This window comes from Rhea pennata, chromosome 7 (genome assembly GCF_028389875.1).
Source record: "Rhea pennata isolate bPtePen1 chromosome 7, bPtePen1.pri, whole genome shotgun sequence".
Taxonomy (NCBI): domain Eukaryota; kingdom Metazoa; phylum Chordata; class Aves; order Rheiformes; family Rheidae; genus Rhea; species Rhea pennata.
In genome coordinates, this window is record NC_084669.1 from 27,361,239 (window position 1) to 27,383,388 (window position 22,150).

The window sequence follows — 22,150 nt, forward strand, 5'->3', positions numbered from 1 at the left end:
TTTTACGTATTTAATAACACAGAAGGTCCCAACCTTTGCATTCCTGTCGGAAATAGAACATTATCTGTGTGCAGTGCACTAAAAAAAGGACTTCTAAAGGAGGGCAGCAAAACAAAACTGCACTTGTATTTTTATTTTTATGTGCTTTTTATTTAGAAACTTAAGAACTCTGATTACTGTAGATGGTGCTCTGCTTAAGCAAAGCAGTTTTGAAAAAGGGAAGTTCTCACCAAGTTGTCTGTAGAACTGAATCTCGTGGCATCTCTCCTCACATTCGTGTTTTGCCCAGCCATCTCGTTTCCTCTTTCTTCTCTTCTAGTGCAGCAGCTACCCTAATAAGAAGAGCTCAGCTGACAAATCTAGACTTTTTACTATTTAGGCTTCTCTGTGCAGTAAGGAACCTGGCCTCTGGAAGCAGCCTGGTTGCTCGGGCCTGGGGTACAGCACCAGCAGTACTGTTGCGAGGGAGTTAGAGAATTTTATTCTGGGGAGACTCTCCCCAGCTCTTCTTGGTGGAAAGCATTAGGTGTTGTATATACTGCAGCTGTGTTCACTAAACCTGAATTATTGCAATTCACCTGAGACCCACTATGACTGAGCAATGTTTCATCTTCCAAATATTTACTCTGTTTTGCTTTGTTTTCCCTAAGGTATTAAAGGCTTGATATTAAATTGTTTTTGATTCTCTGTTTTTTCCTCTGGGGGATGCAGTATCTCTTCCTAGTCAAATGATGGTTACTCAGTCAATGGACAAAATCTCTCTTAAAGACCTAATTCTTTTCTAAAAAAGAGAGAAGTGTGTTAGGGGTAGAGCAAGGATTTTGGAGGTTCACTATTGAAACTTCTGTTTTTATTTATTTTGTTAATTCTCCTAAATACACAGTCTAGGAAGTGACATAATTGCATACATTTTTAATTTCCTCTAGGCTCTGTGTGGTCTTCATCCAACTTCTCAGATGTTGGCTGCAGATGTTTAAAATCACTTCCTCCCAATTAAACATCTGCTCTGAAATGACAAAGTGTAAGACCACATATGTCTGAAGGGCCAATGTATGTGAAAACAGTTTTTGTTAGTAGACATATTGGAATTTTTTTCCTGTGCCTTAGCTTTCAGTGCACAGACGGTGAGAAATTGCTTTGCTCATTGAACTCCATGGGGGAGACTGAGTGGTGGTTTTAAGTACGCTTTAAAAACTGGGTTTCTTTTTGTTGGTGGTCTGTGCAAATCTTTTGGGTGACTCTTATTCAAGGATGTAGTTTGCTCTACTATTTAAGCAGTATTTGTTGTCACTCCTGAAGTCTTAACAGAGCAGAAGTAGTGATGTGTGCCGATTTAGTTGTAGTTTGAGAATTTTTTTTGTTTTTTTTAACTATCTAGTCAAAGGGATTGTGACAGAATTCTATGTTTTCTAAAATTTGGTACAGTGCTTCTATCATACCAAACTAGGATTTATGTGGCCAATCATTCCATATCTAATGGTCTACCTTGAATGGCAGAGAGAGTGTACGCAAGAGGCATACTCACAACAAATTAGTAGTAATGATAACAGCATCATGCCTTGGAGAACAAAAATGATGAAAATAGTAGAAATATATGTATTTTTTGGTTGACAGAGGTAAAATACTGAATATTGACTTCAGGTGGAGTAACGGAAGAATAACTGTTTCTGAAGACGTCAGAGAAAAATATTATTTTTATTCTATGAGGCAGAAGCTGATAAAAAGCTAATAGTGGAGAAGAAAAACCTGTGCATGTAGTTGTTCAGCAGTTTTGCACTGAAGAATTTGTCTGCTGGCAAATTAGCTTGAATTAAAATGTGTAAGAGGGGAGTTTGTGTGTGCGTATGTTGTTGTTGTTGACACATTGTGGTGTCGGACACGTGGTGTGTTACTTGACCTCCAGAGGTCCCTTCCAACCTTACGTTTCTATGATTCTTTCTTAAATTCTTGGTCTGCAGAAGGGCAAATGGGTTATAAAATAATGATGACCCGTTGCTTGCTTCATCTGTCCTGCAAGTAACCATTTTAAGGATTTTTATTAAGCAGGAAAAAAAAACATTAAATGAATTTAAAAATTCCAAATTACAGGCAAGAAATAACGTTTCATAGATGTAGCCTTCTAATTAGGGGCTTCGTAGGTATTAGATGACAGATGTAAATTGAGATGTTTTCAAAAAATACAGTGTTTCTCAAAGCAGAATCTCTAAGTATGAATTTCTATAAAACTGGACAGTCGTAGCATGAACAAGTGATCGGCAAGCTTCTTTTTGTAACCATGCCAGTGGTTTCAAAAGTAATTTAGAATAGAACAACTTAACCAGGCAATACCTATTTTAAGTCCTTTAGCTCTTGAAGAAGATTGATTTCAAAGGGGCTCAATTCAAGCTAAAGGAGCTTGGTGATGCAGGCGTGCGAGCTGAGCTGTGACCAGCGCGCTCTCTTTGTATACGCCGCTGAACTGCTGCTGATGGTAACAAGATAACCGGGGCTATGGCAAAACTCAAACTATGGCAAAAGGCTACTTATCAAAGCTAAGAAAATCTGAACCTCAGTTATTGCAGTCCCATCCTTGATTATAATGATGTATCTGTTTTAAAAGAAAAAGTAATTCACTCCTGGCCTGCTTAAATGTGTACTATTCATTTTTTAAGCAAGCAATTAAAAAGCCTGCTTTCTTGTCTTAGTCCGTTCATTAAGCAGATAAAGTGGCTATGCTCAAAGTATTTTCTCTCCTGAGGAGGTAACATCAGCTGCCTCAGTCATCAAAGAAGAAAGTGCCAAACTTGTCAAAGGGTCTAATGTAACCTGTCCGGTGCCTCAAGGCAGTGTTTCTTGGCGGTGGTGTTGATACTCGCTTGGGCCTTCAAAGGTCCCATATGAGATTGGGGCAGCTGCGTCAGAGACGCAACGCACGGTTTGAACGTCCTTTCTTCGAAGAATTTGCGGCTGAACCGGCCAGGACAGAGCAGGGTAGCGGATGGCAGGCGATGGGGGGGGCTGAGGCACAGATCTACCCTGGCTTGCCCTGGCAGGGACCTGGGAATTGCTGTCTTGAGTTGCCAGCTGCCTTGATCACACAGTCATTTTTTTGCTACTGCTATCTAGGAGAGATGAGATAAAGAATTTATGGTAGTCTTGAGCCTTCCTACTGGGTTTGACATCTCCTCCTTAAAAGTGATGAACCTCCTGTGGAAATGAGCAGCATTAATTCAATTATAAGAGCTTTTGGACTAATTGTAATTTACCACTGTGAGTTCTTGTCCGAGAGCAGTCAGAAACCAGACTTAACAAGACGTCTCAGTTCAGGGATCGTGCTTGTGTGAGAACTGATCCAGAGCAAGGCCCTCAGTGACAGAAAACCAGATGGAGATGTGTCAGTTTTCTCTGCCGAGGACACGCACGAGAGGGCGCGTGGGGACGCTGCGGTCGGGGTAGCTGTTACGGAGGCCGCGGGGAGCCCGTGCTGCGCAGCTCTGCCCTGCCGCGCGCCCCTCGGAGCCAGCGGACCCCACCTGCTGCCAGCTCCCCTGCAGCAGCCCGCCTGGCTCATTTATTCCCCCAAAAGAGGACTGCAGCGGATTTGCTGTTCTGCCTCTCCATAATCAATTAAGTTCATGCGTTGAACTCCTCACAAACAGCGACTTCTTCTCTGTGCTTACTGTCTAGGAGAATGTAATCAAACCAAGCAGTGTGCTTGGGTCCTAGTTTTATTCAGTCAGTTTATGGGCAAAAATGTCTTATCTTCTACGTCTCTGTTTCTTTTATTTACGCCGGTAGCCCGGAAGGCGTGCCAGGTTGGCGGGAGGGTTTGGCCTAGCCTGCAGCAAAGCCCCGGGGCCCGTCCCCGAAGCCCCCCTGGCAGACGAAAGCTTTTCTTTCCCCATGCTGCTGCCTCTTGGCTCTGCCCTGCTGCAAGGCAGTGGCAGCGGTGGCCCGTGTCTTGGCTGCTTGTTCAGAGGGCACCATACACTGTCCTGCTGCTTAAGTGCAAGAGTTAAAAAGGCTGTGTAGATTTTCCTTCCAAATTACCATCCAGGTTTGAACTTTTTTGCCGGTTTACGTTACAGCTGGCTGATGCAGTCATCCTCGCTAGCGGGTGTAACAAAAGTACAGAAGCAGTGTTTCCTCATGCCTTTTTTCTTACCTTTGCATTTCTCTACCTGGCAGGATGACTACACAAAAAGCATGTTGGTATTTAAATATCAGTTCTGTAATCTGATGTAATTATTTAGAGAAGGTTTAAATGTTTTTGAGGAGGTCAGCTATCTCAGTCTGAAAGTTATATTACTTTACTTAAAATTAACATAAATATTTTATAAGAATCATGTAAATCATCTTCTACCTTCTAGTAGATTTAGGGTTATTACTTGCCTTCCTCTGGAGTTTTGTAAGGATTCATGTCTAAAATCATTCTTCCTTTTACATGAGGCAATATCCAAGTGTAAGAATTTAGGTACATTTTTAAAGATAAAAGTTGACAATTGTATGGAATGTTTCTGTTATGATGATACTCTAGTCTCCTTTGGTCTCTAGGCAAAAGCGTAGCTCCAGTGATTAGTCATAGTAGTATAATATTAATTATATTGGACCTGTACTACAGCCTTGCTGATGTTGCCCTGTGGCACCTGTGATACTTAAAAGACAAAACAAAACATTAGTTTGATTCTTTCTCGCTCATCATAAACTGATGGCAGATTTGCATGTTTACTCCCAGAGCATAGAAACAATTTGCATTTGCTTTCTTCTTGTGTTTTAAAGTAACTTCAAATGTAAGGCCATTTCATTTTTCTTCTGACTGATCTATTCCTTTATTTTGGGAACCATATTTAGTAGGCTAAATTAAGCTGCAAGAGAAAAACTGTGGCTTTATTACTTTTTTAAAACTGAGACTGATGGATAGAGATACAGGTGAACAGTGGTGAACTGGACCTGAAGTTTTATCATACAGTGGTCCCCCTGGAAGCCATTAAAAGAATTGAGGAGGAGTCAGTACCTACTCTTATCCTTCCTAAAATCTTTTCCCTATGGGAATTGCAATAGAACATGAGGAAAAAATGAAGTAAATCCTGGCTGCATTCATGGAGAACCCAAGAAAAACTACCAGTTTCCTTGATGTGGAAAAAGAAAATGGTACCTTGAATTTAGAACAGTTTGATTATAGCATACCAGGACATAGTTTGCAGTTAGTGGTACGTGTGTGCGTGAGAGTAGGAGCACAAAAGTAACTTATTAAGGATTATTGAGGAGCCAGGATACTCTCCCTCCCTTCCTCCTCCTTCCACACACAATAAATAAGTGAGGAGTCAACCCTGTATTTCCCTACATCTTTATCCTCCTTATTTCCAGAAGTGTAAGACTTACAAGACTGTTAGAAGACATGTAAGTCTTCCCATTTGGCTGAAGCCTTCTTTTCTGTCTTCTAAAGGATGAGATTGTTGAGGAGTGATATTGAAGGTTATTGACTTTCTGTTCTAGTTCTGTGAAAGCAGTTTCCGTTTTTACCTCCTCTCCCCTCTTATTCTTCATCCCCACCTTATTTTTGTTACAGGAATGTGTGACAGACCCCTTTTATTCTGATCAAATCCAGAGTGCGAGGAGATGTGGTGCACTGAACTTCACTGTCTTTCCTTCAGCAGAGTTAAGAGCTGCCATTACATCCCAGAAAGGGATGGCAGATGAGAGTGGAGATAGTGCTAGAGTGTAAAACCTTGTTTTTTCTGGACTATAAATTTTACAGTTGTAGAGCTTCACCCAGAATAATGCCTTCAAAGAAGATAATCATGATTCAAAGCAGGAGAAAGACAATCTGGGGAGGACTACATGAGAAAGTAAGAGTAGAAATCATTTTGATAAGATCTGTGGTATTACAGGAAGTAATACCTGTCTTTCCTTTTGGAAGTACCTGCCTCCTGAAGGCTTAGTATCTCTAATCTTACATGACATAAACTATTTTTGAGCATGAGGCTAATTGTTAATACTGAAGTATTTTTCTGTAAGTCTAGGTCTTCTATTCCTTTCTCGGAGGTAAAAAGGAATGTAACTTTTGTAGTTTTATTTCTTCCTCCTTTACTCAAAGCAGACAGTTTTGGCTCTACAATTCTTCTCTTTGTAGGTGTGACTGTATACTGTATTTTTTTAAGAGAGGTTATAAACACTGTGTAGCAGTTTCCAAACCACAGTCCTTCAGGCCAAGCAAGTGGCCTACAGAGTAACACTAAAGCATATTAACATCATTTCGATAACCGACCAGCATTTTTTAATTTAATATATTGATGATGCACTAGTTGGTGAATAGTTGGGGAGCTGACAGTGACTGTCTGGTCAGAAGTTCAGAACTGTGATGATCCAGGCCAAGGTTCCCAAAGCTGACTGCTGCTTTGTGGTTCAAGGTATCCAAAAATTTTTATTTCTTTTCAGAGTCTTGGTCAAATTATACTTTCTCATTTAAGTCAGTCTCACTGAAAGTTTACTTCGGCTTTTATAGTTAAAGAGGAGAAGCTCCAGTGTGTATTCTTAAGTACTTTGAGAAATGAAAAGAAGTTAAGTACAAGTGATTAGGAACACGGGCATCTAGTGAAGCTTCCATAAAATATGTTCAGCTCTAATGTTCACTTGCCACTGTGTTTAAATGTGAAACAAAAAGTAAAGTCACATTTTCAGCTTAAGGGAACATGCAGAATTTACTGCTGAATGAATGAGACCTCCTGCTTTTACTTTGCAGGCTTCATTAAGAGAAGTCTTGATTAAGCCTCCCCTCCTAAAACTTTTGTTTTGAACTGTTTGATTCTCAAATGTCTCAGATGCGGACAACCAGCCCATCAAGGCAAAGTTTTATATATACAGGACAGGAAAAATAATCTGATTAATGTAAATTAATAAGAGGGCAGTTCCTGTCATTCACAGTGGAAGTGCAGGGGTGCTTGACTTGATCAAGTTATTTCAAAGTGTCTGTTATGGACAAAACTTCTTTCTAGTGCTTATAAATCATTAAGCGCTACTCTTGTGAAACTCTCCATGCAGTGTTGCTGGAGAGATATGAAAATAGCGTTAAATGTTAATGGATATTTTCCAGGTTATAGAGTAATGTGTATTTTTGTAACTATACTATTGATGCATATTTTTGCAGTGTAAATTATTTAACAGATGGATGAAGTTATTAAAAACTCTGAACTATGAACTTTAGTATTTCTCTGTATTCAGATACGGGAAAACTTTTTTTTTTTCAGCTCCTAATGAGCTTATCTGATGTTTTATAAAACCAGAAATTCGTTACATTGAAGAGAAGAAACTTATTAGGTCTTCTGTCACATTCCCTACGTAGAATTGTTCCTTATGTTAGATTGCCTGTGGGTTGTCCACAACATATTTTTAATCACACCAGGCAATAGGTCTCTCAGCATTGAATAGCCTTAGTTTTAACATCTTTCTCTACCTGAGCAGATTCAACCTGCAGCATATCGGCCAAAATGGCAAGTGTCGATGTTTCTGTTCTGCTCTACCACCTGTTTTATCTTGACCTTCTGGAGGAGAGGTGGAAGGTGCACATTTAATTTACTACAGGTAGTTTGCAATAGTCATAGTAAACATTATTCGTTTTAAAGAAAGCATAGACAATGTGTTGCCTTTGAATTTTGTCTCCTGCATTAAATGTAGTTATTGGAAACTTCACAAAAACTATAGTTTTTGTGAATACACCATTATTTTATTTTATCACTGGGTTGTGGACTAAAGCCTATTTTAGATTATAGTCCATTTCCTGGAAAGAAATTTTCCGTAGTAAATTTCTGAAAAGCTTTTTAATTTTACGTTTATTTGAAAAGGAGCAGATCCCACATGACAGTTGATCTTCATTATCAATTAAAGGATACTAACCTTCTGTGAAAGAGTTTCTGAAGCGAGGGGAAATAGTTCAGCCCTGATAGAACACAATACAGGAGTCCTTGAGACTGTAGCAGCAAACCTAGCTCTGGTCTCAGAAATCACAGAATCACAGAATGGGTGAAGTTGGCAGGGGCCTCTGGAGATCATCTAGTCCAGTCCCCTGTTCAGGCAGGGTCACTTAGAGCATGTTGCCCAGGATTGTGTCCAGATGACTTTTGAATATCTCCAAAGAATGAGACTCCACAGCCTCTCCGTGCAACCTGTTCCAGTGCTTAATCACCTTCATAGTAAAGAAGTTTTTCCTCATGTTCAGGCAGAAAATCCTGTGTTTGTTTGCGCCTGTTGCCTTTCGTCCTGTCGCTGGTCACCACTGAAAAGAGTCTGACCCCATCCTCTTGGCAGCCTCCCTTAAGGTATTTGTAGACATTGATAGGATCCCCCTCAGTCTCCTGGAGGAGACTGGAACAGGCCCAGCTCTCTCAGCCTTTCCTCATAAGAGAGATGCTGCAGTCCCTTAATCATCTTAGTAGCCATTGACTGGACTCTCTCCAGTAGCTCCATGTCTCTCTCGTATAGGGGAGCCCAGAACTGGACACAGTACTCCACGTGGCCTCACTAAGACTGAGTAGAGGGGAAGGATCACCTTCCTTGACCTGCTCAAATACAACCCAGGATACCACTGGCCTTCTTGGCCGCAAGGGCCTGTTGCTGGCTCACGGTCAACTTGTTGTCCAGCAGGACTTCCAGGTCCTTCTCTGCAGAGCTGCTTTCTATCAGGTCAGCGCCCAGATGAAATAGTCAATAGTGATGTACTGAAGCTAATTATCCTTGCCAAGAAGAAGGGTTTAAAGTCTCTGGAGTAATAGTGTGTTAATAATCCTGTATGGTTTCGGGGGCTGGAGTCCAGATCGCGTTACAGCACTGCCTTGCTGCATGGGCACATGTCAGCAGCTTGTGGCTTAGTACACTCCATTGCAAGGTGTAGACTTGCTGTTAGTCTTGTAGTAGACTAGATCTATGCTAGAAATTCTCTAGTAAAGTAAGACACACATGTTTTTGTACATGCCAAAGACCCCTTTTAGGGAGGTCATGTAATCCGTGTTTGTGAACCCAATTCCCATGGGGAACCAATATAAGCAGTGGTAGGCATAGCCTCTTGCCAGGCTGAACTGTGTCTGCCAGTATAGCTCTCCTGCATGACTGTTTTGCTAAATACTTCTCAGTGCAGATTAGGTCTTAAAGACTTACCGCCTCAGTTAGAGAAATATGTATGTATTACATTAAACTGAAGTATGCAGAATAAGGATGATAAGAAGAAGAAATCCAAACTGTGACTAGCTTTTTGGTAGGAATGTGCTGGATATTTGTTGGCTGTTTCAGGGATACTTTTGTGTTGTGTGGCAATAGTATGTTTTGGTAACTTGTTGTTTTGCTGTTCTCAGCTTCTTTGAACTGCAAGCTGTGATGCTGAAAAATGATTCGTAGTTTAGGAGGGATTAAAAGCTCTTCATGAATCCTTCTATATCTATATATAGATATCTGTAGTTATCTATAGTGCATGCTCTTGCACTTTGTTTTGATCTATTGTATTTTCATAGTGAAAAACAAATACAATCAACGATTTTATTTAAGAATACATGATTGTACTGTATATATAAGGGTAACACTTCTTAAGTCTTAGTAGATGGTGAAGGGTTAAAACTCTGAGGTCCTGTTAATAAAGGGAAATGCTGACACAAGTTCTTCAGTCCTTTTCCTGACAGAACACCCATCTTTAATTTGCTTGTCTCTTTACCCATATAACATTGTACATCTGTCCTTGAAAACAGCTCTTGCAGCATGAGCGTAGCCAGTGGAGTCAATTTAGCAGAGGTTGCTGTCTGTGTCCTAGCAATGCAGGCAGACAGCCTGGAGCTATGACTTATAATCAGCTAAACAGGTATATGAATAATTACTAAAGAGAGAAGCCTGTGTTAATTGCTGTTTTTAATCTTGTTCTCATAAATTGTTACAGAATTATTTCCCCCCCAGCAATAAAATGCCAAAATGAGTATTTTTCTCATATTCTAAGTAATCTAAATCTGGATTTAAAACCATTTTTATTTTTAAGATCCTTGCCAGCACTTAAGTGTACACATGCTCCCTGTGAGTCCTTTATATCCACTTTAATGCTTTGTTCCACTGCCAGCATGTTGGAAGGAGACATCGCGTTGGAAAGAGAATGAGGCCCAAAGAATTTGGAGTTGAGTGAGGCTAGAGCTAGGCATGAAATTACACTGTTGTCGCTCTTAAAATTATTATCTGCCAAAACTGCTGTTTCCTTGTTATATCTGAGTAAAAACTCTTCCTTTTCAGACCATTTCCTTTCTCCTACAGTCACTATATATTTGATTATCAAAACAGATAAAACAATAAAGATCTCACTAGTTCTATCTTGTTGTTGCTAATACAGTAATCTTCCACAGAAAGTGGGAAAAGTTAAGGGATGCTCTCAGACATTCATTAGGGTATGGGGGAAGAGTGACAATCACTGCATTGGGTCTACACCAAGAACATTTTGCCTTATTAGGCCACTTTGCAAGCAAAACAGTACTTTATCTCACAGTCTGCTAAAAATAACTCTGTATGGCTTTCTGGCAGATTGATATGAAAAGTGGATGATGATGGTACATAGATTTGTTTAAATACAAAGCTAGAAACATGAGCTGGACTCCAAATGATTTGTTTTCTAGACTTGGCTTTCCAAGTCAGTGGTGCAAGCCACCAGTTTGTAACTTTTTTTTTAATTTGTGACTTTGGATCAATTTTTTCTTTTTTCTTTTTCTTTTTTTCATGCTGCTCCCTCTCACGTTTTCTGTTTGGCACTATTAAAAATCTATATTCACTTTTGATGGTTTTCTAGACTTTGCAGTTGTCTTGGGGAAAGTGTCAGCCGATGTTATTTTTGTAGCTTTAGGGGAGTACAAATAACATGTTGCATCTCAACTCTGCTGTTCGGATGCCCTCGCAGTTCACTTGCAGCATCGAAGTGCCTTGCCACTGACTTGCTTGTGCGCAGAGCTTAAATACTGTGGATAACGAAGGACACATCTCTCCTTACCCCGTTTATGTCCTGCTCGGGATGTTTGTATCACTTACACCTTCTTACTGCTGATACCTTCCAGATTATAGTGGATTGTTTTAAAAAGAGAGAAAGAAAGAAAAAAGGGATATAAGTGGGTGGCCTCTGTTTGCTCCCAAACCCACGCCAGGGCCGGGGGCAGCCTGAGGCCCGCCAGCGGGGAGGAAAAGCCCGAGCAGCCCTGTCCCTGCGCCGCTCTGGCGGCTGCTCTGGAGCAAGGAGGCAGCAGCAGCTGGAGGTGAATGCATCTATAGCCTGGAAAGGAGCAGTCAAGGGAAAATAGTCATTGAGACTGAGTGCTTTTGTGGAGGGTTTATTCTCCTGGGCTCTTAATGAGCAATATTGATATAATCGATATTAATGAACTGCATTGATAACAGTCAAAAACTGGTTTTACAGTGCCAGGGAAAGTACAGGGACCTGGCAGGGCTTTCGCTTTCCAGCCTTCGGTTTCCTTTACCCGTCCACCTCCCGTCCCTCACCAGCCTTGCTAGCTGGCGGCTGCCCTGCGAGCTGCCTGCCTGCTTTCCCTGAAACCTGATTAGGGCTGCTGTCTTCAGAGCTGCCTCCTTACCCCCCTTCAACGCATAAGCAGAGAGAGAGGAGGCTTAGCTATAATTAACCCAGGGCTTGCCAGCGCTGGGGTGGGGCTTCAGCTGCAAGTGGCTGTGTTCGGGAATAACAAACATTGGTTCTCAATAAAATCTTCACAAAAATATGTTTCGTCCAAATGCATAGTAAAACTTTATTAGGAATGGAAGTAGGCTAATCCTCGTCGCATTTAAAAGTCTTACTTCATGTATAACAAAATTTGTAATCCTTTGCAGAATATATGAACCTTGAAAAATTAGTATGAAATCCAAAGCATTAGTTGCTCAGATTTTTCTCCAAAGTGATAGCAGCCTCAAGATCACTACACTGTATGAGAAAATTGGGCAGTTTGGAAGACCTGTTGTATAGAAAAATCTAATTGATCAAAGTTAATGAAAAACGTGAGACATGTTTTAGAAATCCACTTGATTGTACCATAGTGGATCAAAATTGAAGATAGCATGGAAAAGACTTCAGTTAATCTCTATTTCTATCTGATTCACTAGAAGAGATGTTACAAACTCCAGGCCAGCACCAAGAAAGGCATTGGAAAGGAAGTTGAGCACTGGAGACATTTGTGCCATGTTCCAGTCTGCCTGTGGGTGGGAGGGGAACTGTCTGATAATTAGGACATATCTAAAATTTTGAATTTTCTGTTATTTCAAACAAAACAGTAAGGTTCCTATGTCTCAAAAATCTGTTTTTAAAACATTAATTACTATTTGTAGCAAAACAGATATACTGAAAGAAAGGAAGAACTTCATACATTGGATGACACATGATCTTTCTTTAGAACTTTCTAGTGGATAAATAGCAAAGGCATGAGACCTGTGTAGTAGCTCTGCTGCTGGTGAAATAGTGCTGGAGACAACTCTAAACTCATGTCATCACTGTCTAGTGGTTTATTATTTCTGCATAGCACCTTTTCTGGCTGTCATGCTACATTACAAATATGATTTTTCCTTAGTGTACTGTGCCTTATTCTTTACTTCTGCATGGTTTGGCTACTTTTGCCACTCAGATTTCTTTTAAAGTATAGCTGTGAGCAGAACCACAGATACAAACATGATGTATGTGGCTTCGTTCTGTAATTCTATATTTTCCCATATTGCATTGTAATTGTATAGATCTTTTTGTTTTCCTATACATGGTAAAGACATTTAATCAAAAAGGGAGGGAAGGAAGGAAATAAAGATTAGAAATTGCAACATTCTGTATTAATAGGTGATTTTAAGGTAGACTTGCTTTTCCAAAGATTATAATTGAGAAAGATTTTTTCACTGCTGTGTTTACAAATCTGTCTTGAGCCTTTGCATAGTTTGGAAGGAAAGATTTTTACAGTGGAGTAATGAGAACATGGACATTTCTGTGTTTTTTGAATGTTAAATAGTGCATAGATCTCTTTCGGAAGATTTTGAGCATTTCAATCAAGTTGTTGCATGTGTCCAAAATGCAGCAATCTGGTATTTCCAGCTACATAGTCTCTCTGGTTCTTCAGAACATTCTGATAACAAGAGAACATGCAAACAGCAGTCATGGGCAGCTGGAGAGCAGCCTGAGAAAGGAAAAAGCTGTGTTACATTTTGTACCTTTCCTACCTTTGTTCTGTAAAACTTGACAGAGGAGGGGACCAGAGGGTAAGTACTTCAGTCATAGTAAGCTCTGCAATGTAATAATCTTTGACTTAAATGGGAGACAGGACTAAACCACATAAGAGAGTCTTTTTTACTTTGCTTTTTACACTGGTTTCCTCTCGCACCTCTCTCTAGATGGAGTTGGTTTGATCCTGGAAAAGTGGGTTATGCATGAAAGACATTTGATACAGAGTCAGAGGAGGGTGTTTTTTAAGTACTTCATTGCTTTCTGACTGGGATGCAGCTCTGTGATTTATAACAGCTTCTATTGACTCAGCCTACTGTGAAACATTAGGAAAAATCTACAAGGCCACTGATCCATGTATTCTGTATATTATGAATATGTAATTGTAAGCCTTTTGAAGAGTTTTTTTGAATCCTTTGAATCAATAATAAAATATATATATATCCAGGGTACTAATGCTTGGGCAAATAACCTGCTGTAGATAAATGTTTTAAGGAACTCTCCCACTGTCTTCAGCAGTGAAGCAAAACTCCCATGAATAAAAGATTGGTCCTCAGGATAAACCTTTAAGTCTTTGGTCATAGCAAATTTGCATTGCTACAGAGTTATATTATTGCTCAGTTGGCAATAATTGATATTATAGCTACTTGAAGACAATTTCCTTACTCTTTGTTTTCTTTCTCTAACCAACTTTTCTGCTTTCACCTCTACTCACCTTTCATAATGAAATCACCCTGGAAACATGATGATGTCCTGGTATTACACAGCATATTTGATACTGAAGTGTCCAAACTGGCCTCTGCCGCCCTTCCTTCTTTCTTTTCCTCTTGGAGGTCTGCATTTCTATTACAAATGTTCATGTATTTGGTTCATTTTTTTTGCCGTATCGCTGAAGAGGGACGGTGAGGGGGCCATTTATGCTCATCGATCAAAGGCACCTGAGCACATACGCCCGTCCACATCCAGTCCTTGGTCACGGGAGAACTGGCTGTTCCATAGGCCTGCAGGGCTGGTGCACCACCGTGCCCCAAGAGTGGACTTCTGGCTTTTTAAAAGTACCTTCTCTGAGAGAGAAGTGTCTCGGCATGGGGAGCAGGCAAAGAGCAGTAGCGTATGCGTGTGCCCGTGGTGCTAAGCGGTGACTGACAGGACTGTGATTTGGGGGGACTGCGACCAGTAATGCAGTGGGCCCTGACAGTGTAATTAAATAGACAAACTCTGCCTTCAATTTCAAAGTAAATGGGACTCCTGAAAATGCATTGATTTCGCTCCACAGTCAGCTAGAGGTGGCCCACGTAGATGTCTCCTCTTTCCGTAGGACTGAGTGCTGCTCAGGCTCCCCCGGCCCCCTCCCCGGCAGGGCTGGGCGTTGCGGTGGCCCCTCGGGAGAGCGGCAGAACGGGCAGCGGGCCGGGCAGGAGGATCCCCGCGGCCTCAGCCGCAGCGCCAAGCGCCCCCGACGCGTTTGCTCTCCGGCGGCAGCTTGTAAAAGGTGCTTCTCCCGGTAGTAAGCGTCTTTAGTGAGTCTTGTTAATAGCTACCGCTGCCTGAGACACCCTTCCCTGTGATGTAATTTGACATACCGCTGTCACTGGGGCTTAAACACAGTAATCTTTAAAAATGATTGGGAATTTGCCCTAGAGAAAAAACTGTTACGATTAATTTCTACAAATGATAAACCACTCCTCCTTCAAAATACTACAGTATGCTGTGAAGTGTGATTTAATCCATTTAACCACAGAGCCTGATGCTTCTGACAACTGTGACTCAAATGTCATCACAGAAAGTGATATTTCAAGTGGCAGGGTGGGATTAGAAACCTGCTGAAGATTTGTCAAAGGAGAAGTAAGTACATAATTTTTAGATAAGTGATTTGTCTACTCTAAACCACTTCCGCTTGAAAGACAGGCAGCTTAAAAGAGAAACTTACTCTGTTACACTAGAAAGTGATTTTAATTGCAGAGGGGGAAAGAGCAATACTCTTATTTATAACGAGAGTTAAAAGAGAAAAAAAACATAAAATCCGGGGGAATATGTGTTTTCTCTGTATAAATGAAACGTTTTTTCCCTGAGAAAATGTGACTTAATTGAGGCTTATAGAAGGAGGGAACTGATCTTGATGACCTCGCACTGTCTTATTTCTTGTTGTTGCATTATTTGTTTTTTGAAGTATAAATAACACTGTGATGGCTGAAGAACTGTGTGAAGATTCTGTAGATGGAGTAAAACCTGAAACAAGCACAAAAACGCTTAACATGTGTGTGCCTAGATTAATTTTAAGTTCCGTTCACAAGTAAAATAAAGAAAAAACTGTGTCACAGTTGTCTTCCAGGCACAATCATGAAGTCTGAACTCAGTGGGTTACATTAGTAAGGATTTTGATCCTTGTTTGAGATTCTCAACATTTTTCTCATTGCTTTGCCGATCCTGAATAGCATCAGCTAAAACTCAGCTTGTTACTGTCTACTCTACCTGCCTGCTTGTGCAGTTTACATCTCCTTAGAGCACCAGTCCACTCTGAAAGGTGGTGACGGAGGTTTCATGATGTTCCCTGCTATTCCCTCGTGTGATTGAATCTCAGATTTGATCAGCTGCGCTTAAAAATAATTCTGCATTTGAGTTTATTATGTCGGCCCTGTGGATTCACCTTGGTTTCTGCAAATCTAGCTAAAGCCTTTCCCATGCCGTGTGGACTGCCAGTGTGGATCAAGGCTCTCCAGGCCGAACGCTGTGTTTAGTAACGCCTGCAGCAGCCATGCTGGTTGAAAAGTCTTCGCTTGGTCACACTTGTGCAGCTCTGAGATTGCAGAAGTGTGACTGAGAGTTTGGTTTGCAGTGCTGCTTACTGCGATGGCTGAGGAGAGAAAGAAATAACCCTGTCTGACAGTCCGACCTTGAGCTGATACTTCAGAAGCGGAGGCTAGCAGAAAAGCACATATATCTTTTATTTGTTTGAAGTGGATTCCCTGAAAAAAAAAAAACAAAAAAAAAAAACATGAAATCTGCCAGTGCTTTTTTATGGAATCGTTTTTCAGAGAAGAGCTGCTCTTTGATATCTGTGATAGGTTGCTGTTCCGATCTGTCAAGTTGCGGAGTCTTTCCGCTAAGGTCTTTAAGAAGCATGGTTAAGTGATTGTAAACATTGCAAGGAAGGCTGGGGCCATTTTTCAGCTGAAAGGAATTTTGCTGGGTTTTCTGTTGTTGGATTTTTTTGTTTGTTTGTTTGTTTTTTAAGTCCTTCTTTTTTGATGTTGTGCTTGGTTTGTTTTTTAGCTCAAACTGTAGGCTAGCTTTGCAGTAAAACGGCCCAGTGCGCCTTTAAGAAGTGGAGGTACATTTGTGAAGGTTGTGCCTGGGAAGGAAGTGGCTATTTACCGCAGGAGGCTATGTCAGGAAAAGACTGGTTCTTGGTTGGCCACAACTTAAACTGCCAGTTTTCCCTCTGAGAAGGAAAAATAAATGTCACATTAGCTTCCTGTTTGTTTTTCTTCTTCTTTGATATTGTCAGCTTAAACTCTTTAAACCCAAGTGTTTATTGAAACAAGCAACATTGTAGCGTAATTTCAAAGGTGAAACTTACTCAAAAGGGTTTCATGTATAATTCTGAATTCACAAAGCTGTGTGCAAAAGGGGTTTGTTGTTAGGAAGATGGGCAAAGCTGAAGGTGTGAACTTCAGAATTGGGGGAGGAAAAAGAAAAACCAAAAAAAGACGGAGGAGGTTAAGTGGCCTGCTCCAGTAATTCCTGCTGGCACGTTTCCCCGCCCTCCCCGCTTCTCTGCTTTCTTTGTGCCTCAGTTTCCCCCTCTGCAGACCGGGGGTGCTGCCTTCTCCCTTGCCGGGAGCCCAGGGTTGGGCAGCTAAGCAGCGTGCGGCCGCCCCGCGTCCTCCCAGCCGGCCGCGCTGCGAGAGCAGATGCCGGATCGCGGCCCGAGTGGCCCCGGCACCGGCCCGGGGGAGAAGCACGTGGGCGGCGCGGGGCCCCCGGCGGGCCGGGCCGGGCCGAGCCGGGCCGAGCCGAGCCGAGCCGAGCCGAGCCCCCCGCCGCCCCCGGCCCGGCCCGGCCCGGCCCGGCCCCGCCGCCGCCGCCGCGCCGGCCGCTGATTAGCATGGCTCGTTTGATGGGTTTAGTCAGCAGCATTCAGCAAACAGGGGAGGGGGGAAACAAGTGTACGAGGTTTTCCCAGTCTAAGGACTTTTCAGCCTCAGTGCCCTTAACGGTTTGTTATGCAGACGCGAACAAGTGTTGCTTCCAATTAATTGATCGAGGGGGTTTATTTTAGTATTTTGGCTGGGTGCCAGAGACGGAGGCTTTGTCCTGGTCTTTTAAGCACCACCCCTCCTTGCAAGTTTGAAATGTGAGCTGCCTGGGCCTTTTTTTTTTTTCTTTTTTTTTTTTTCTCTTTTTTTTTTTCTTTTTCCTCCTCTCTCTCCTCTCTCTCTCTCTCTCTCCCTTCAGGCAGAGTGGCTGTGGTTGCTCGGGTGTGTGTGTGTGCGTGTGTGTGTGTGCATGTGTGCGCCTGTGTGCATGAGTATGAGAGAGAGAGAGGTGTAATGGGAAAGCAAGAGATGGATCACTAGAGACAGAAAAGAAAACCATCAATATCAGTAACATGCAGCGGAGGTGAGATTTTCTGAGTGTTTGATTTTTCTTAAAACCCTTTCAGAAGACGTGAAGCAGCCTTCTGCCGTGCCGTATGCTGAAGACGTACTCCAAAGCAATGTCATGTGGATGCTTACATATATATTGCTGTCTTAGGTCTGTTCGCGTATGTGTGAAGTTTTAAGGTTTAACCTGATTCTCTTTATTGTCTCTAGAGGGTTGTAGCTTGAGCACAAATAGCCTGTTGGCAAGTACGGCATGAGCCCATTAGCAAGACTCCATCTGTGATTGGTTTTGCCTGGAAACCGGGAGACAAGCGATGAATAATTGATGTGTGTTGTGCAGTGGCTGGACAGGCAAAGAGGAGAGAGAGGGAGAAGCAGAGCAGGGTGCCCTCGGAGGGGGAGAGCGAGAACAAGCTTGGAAATAGCTGCCGGCTGCCTTGCGCCGAGATGAAGGCAACCCCGGCTGCCTTTGTTCTGCGCGAGATGGTTTCTGCCTAGAAGTGCTCTCAGACATATGTGGCCTTTTTCTGCAGCGGGGGAGAGCGGCGGAGGGAGGGGGGGCGAAGGAAGGCTAGTTTTCTGAATGAGCCCTAACTCGTGGGTAAGTTGGTTCCGCCGGGGGGCGGGGGCGCGGGTGTGCGCGTGCGGGTGTGCGCGTGCGGGTGTGCGCGTGCAGGCGCGCGGAGGGGGCGTTGCGGGCAGCGCGGGGCTGCGGGGCGCCCGGCGGCGGCGCGGGGTGAAGGGCGGGAGGCCTCGCCGCGAAACGGGGGCCGGCGTGCCTACAGCCACCGCTCCTCCGTGCGCCTGCCCCTGGAGAGACCTGGGCACGCGGCAGGGAAATTCGTGTCGCGCTGATGCAACCGCTTTTTACCCGTTTCTGTTTGAGAGGGTGAAATGTTCAGTTTTTTGCAAGAACCTTATTTATGTTTACTTGCATTCATAAAAACAAAACGTAACAGCGATTATCAGTGGTGTTTTCTTCAACTTTAGCCTGCTTGGCGCTGTCAAAATGTGACGTGCCTTTCTGCAAACGGCAACAACAGTACTGCTGCCACCATTTCATTTTTGCTGTCTTTATAAAGACCTTACCGTGCATAACTCACAAATAACGTGCATCTGTGGCAAGTGATTTCAAAGAGGATTCCAAAAAAGTATGAATGCCAACAGCAGTCTCAGGTGTTCAGGTTGACAAGTATGTTGCCCCTCATTTTTAGTAATAAGAAGTGACTTGTTTATTTGCTTGCCTTCATAAAAACAAATTTTGAAATGTTATTTAAATTGCACATGGTTAAAGACTTTTCAGAAAGTTTAAAACTAGTGGTGCTAGAGTGGACTGTGAACTGCTGAACAGTGCAGGGGATGCTGTTCGATTTTTTTGTTTCTGTTTTTTGGAGTAAAGCAAATAAGAACTTGCACCTGAGCAAAATGGCAAATAGTAATTCACAGCAAAAATTAAACACACAAGTTTTAAACAGGTTCAAAGTTTACGGATCAAGCACCCAGGAAACGTCAACAACATGGTTTGCTGGGGACAGAGATTTGCTGCCGCAGGTAGCAGCTCTTTGATCGGTAGATCACACCGTAGACCTTGTCTAAAACAGTGTTAGTGTCTGACCCTGTGTCCACCAAAGCCAGTGTCAAAGCCAGGGTTGACTTCAGCCCTGCGAGCTCCCTCCCTGAGTTCAGGTGGGTCCGTACCGCGCGCTGGCTGTGAAAACCAGTTAGCACCTGTGAACTGCTGATCTAGAGCTCAGTCTAGGCAGAGCTGGTTGGTTGAACTGACCAATTTGAGATCATTTTTAGCGTGACTGAAACACCACCTGCAAATGGAAGTGCATGAAATTAAGATTCAATTAAAATTGCTCGGTTACCCAGTATTTTCTTTTGGTTAGAACTTTATTAGAGTTACAGTGGTAAAGAAGTTAATTATCAATGTCTTGGAGGTTTTTTAATGTGTTAAGCAAAAGTGTATTTCCTCTGTACTGTTACAAATCTGCTTAGAGGTTTGTTCCTCTTTTTGCTTACTTCTTAAATCAAGATGAGAGTTCAATGTTTGAGTAGAACTTAGGAAGAAAAGGGTTTTTTATATTAATTTACTGCAGAAGAACTCGATAGCACTTCAGTTTGAATTTAAGCCAACAGAAAAGTTTACCAAAGGCTCAGAGCTTTGAAAGTATGATGAAAATTTTGCTTTGTAAAGGTATTTAAGAATAATTTGAGGGCTTCCCCCCCCCCCTTCACCTCTTTTTGAGGGAGCCACCAGGCTCCAGCTGTAGGGAAATATATCTGCAAACACAGTGACATCTCTGTACGGGAGAAGCAGTCTGAATGTGGCAGGTACAGTTTCATGGGAAGAGCTGATAAGGCTGGTCCTGAGAGAGCTTTGAGACTTTGTCTTAAGCCGTGAAACTATGTATAACTTTGTAGTAGAATGAGCGTAAACCTCAAATGTCTGTGCATAAAGGTCGGAGTAGTCCTGAAAGCAACGTTGCTGTGTTCGTACTCCAGTGAAACATATGCTCTTTTATTTGTAGTGTTTATATGAAAAGTAGTGTTTAGTCGTGGAAGCCTTTTGCAAGGTACTCTGTGAGTGCCAAGATAGGGGCCCCCGTGTACCACTCCAGAAACAACGGGTGGTGGCACACCAAAAAATACAAATGTGCAGACTAGCAGTGAGAGAGTAACATGAAGACGATGCTTTGGGTTGAGGATTAATCCATAATTTGTCATTGTACTAGCAGTTTTAATAATAGTGAGATAATTTAGAGAGAATGGTCTGGCAAAAAAAGGGCTTCCCTTGTCGTAAAGGTTAGTGGGGCAATTAGATTGAATCCAACTCAAACCAAATTACTGCATGTGTAACCAAGGCAAAAAAGAATTGTGTTTTTCTACGTCACGAGCTAAGCTGATGACACAGAAGTTTCCCTGTCAGCCTCAGTTGTCACTGGGACTGGGACATCGCGAAGCTCCTTGGCTGCGATGGTCAAACCTTCTCATAACCAGAGACCAGCAAAAGGCTTATTGCTGATCAACAGCAACAGCAAATCTTAGCAGAGTGCAGCCTGCAGGACACTGTCACTCTATGGGACTTTATAACTGGAATTCGTTCTTTCTCCCAAGATGTAAGGTAGAAAATTATATTAAACAGGAAAAGCATAAGAGAGCTACCTAGAGAAGAAAAAAAAAAGAAAAACAAAAAAGCCTTCCCGTATGGAACACTGCTAAAATGAACTGGTGTTCCTGAGAGCTCAGTAAAGACACTGTCTGGTTTTGTTCCTCTCAGTTGAAGAAGAAACTGCCACAGGAAATACCTTCCCCTGTGGCTGCTCTTGCAAGTGGAGCTCCTGTTTTATCTTTGGTGTAACACATCGAGGAGGCCACTCTTATGGCCACCATGGAACGACTTGGAAGCAGCCAGACAGCAGGGCTTTTGCTCTCTAAGCTTTTGCTTGGAGAAAAGTGGCTTCCTTCCAGCATTGCCCAGCCATTGCTGCGTTGCAGGTCAGAGATACCCAAGCTTGTGCTGACTGATCTAGTCTGAGCGTCAGAAGTCCAGCGGAGCCACGTGGAGCGCTGTGTGGACTGAGCAGACCGCGTGCTACCTCAGACACCTTGCAGGGAGCAGCGCAGGGTACAGTTTAGACAGAGCCTAGGAGTGCCCAAAACCCCATAGCTGTAGCAAGCGTCCACACCGCCTGTCCTCTGAGTTTGCTGTGGTGCTTTTCCTCCTGCTGCCTTTCCAGAATAGACTAGGAAGATCTGTAAAGGAAACACTGGAGGTGATGGCTGTTTAGCTGTAGTGTGGAGTGAATGATTGTTTGCTGGCATGACCAAACCCAGCAGATTCTTTTATAAATAGCTAGAATATAACGCATTAGAAAATATACATTGTATTAGTATTTCTCAGCTCCCCTAACAACAGGATGAGAACAAAAATTCCACCTGGTACACTTGCTTATAAAACACTGTATAAAATAATCAGGTAGCCTGGAAGTGTGGTTTGTGTGTGTTCACTAGAAATCTCAGCACTCCATCCTCCCTTCCTGGGGGTTTCACTGGCCCCAGCTGTGAAGCAGCCATAGAAGCAGAGGTGTTCTCCAGCATATAGCAACCCATGGGTAAAATTTAGGAGCATTTAGAGTATTGCCCAGTTTGTAAAAGAGTGTAGGTGTATGGAGATCAACTCTCCCACCTGCCTGCTGCATTGCCACCCTTCTCCAGAGGCCAATTAAAAAAACATCAGGGGTCAGGCTAGAAGTAGGCTGGTGAGGGTAATGAAGGCCTGTGAGGGCAAATAAATGCCTACAAATAAGTTGCCTCAATGTCATAAAAATTTGGAATCACTGAACAA

The 22,150-nt window shown here is 42.5% G+C and overlaps 1 protein-coding gene across 11 annotated transcripts in view; it reads left to right on the plus strand.

The window, feature by feature from the left end:
- The window catches only part of ZMIZ1 (zinc finger MIZ-type containing 1), a 342,305-nt gene that overhangs the window by 233,552 nt on the left and 86,603 nt on the right, over positions 1-22,150 (plus strand). Inside the window, exon 1 of one of the 11 annotated variants that reach the window (XM_062579771.1) lies at positions 17,764-17,815. The exons of the other annotated variants lie outside the window; for them this stretch is intronic. The gene's annotated coding sequence lies outside the window, so the exon portion shown is untranslated. Of the gene's footprint in view, positions 1-17,763; positions 17,816-22,150 lie in introns of those variants that run through there. 11 annotated transcript variants of the gene reach the window in all.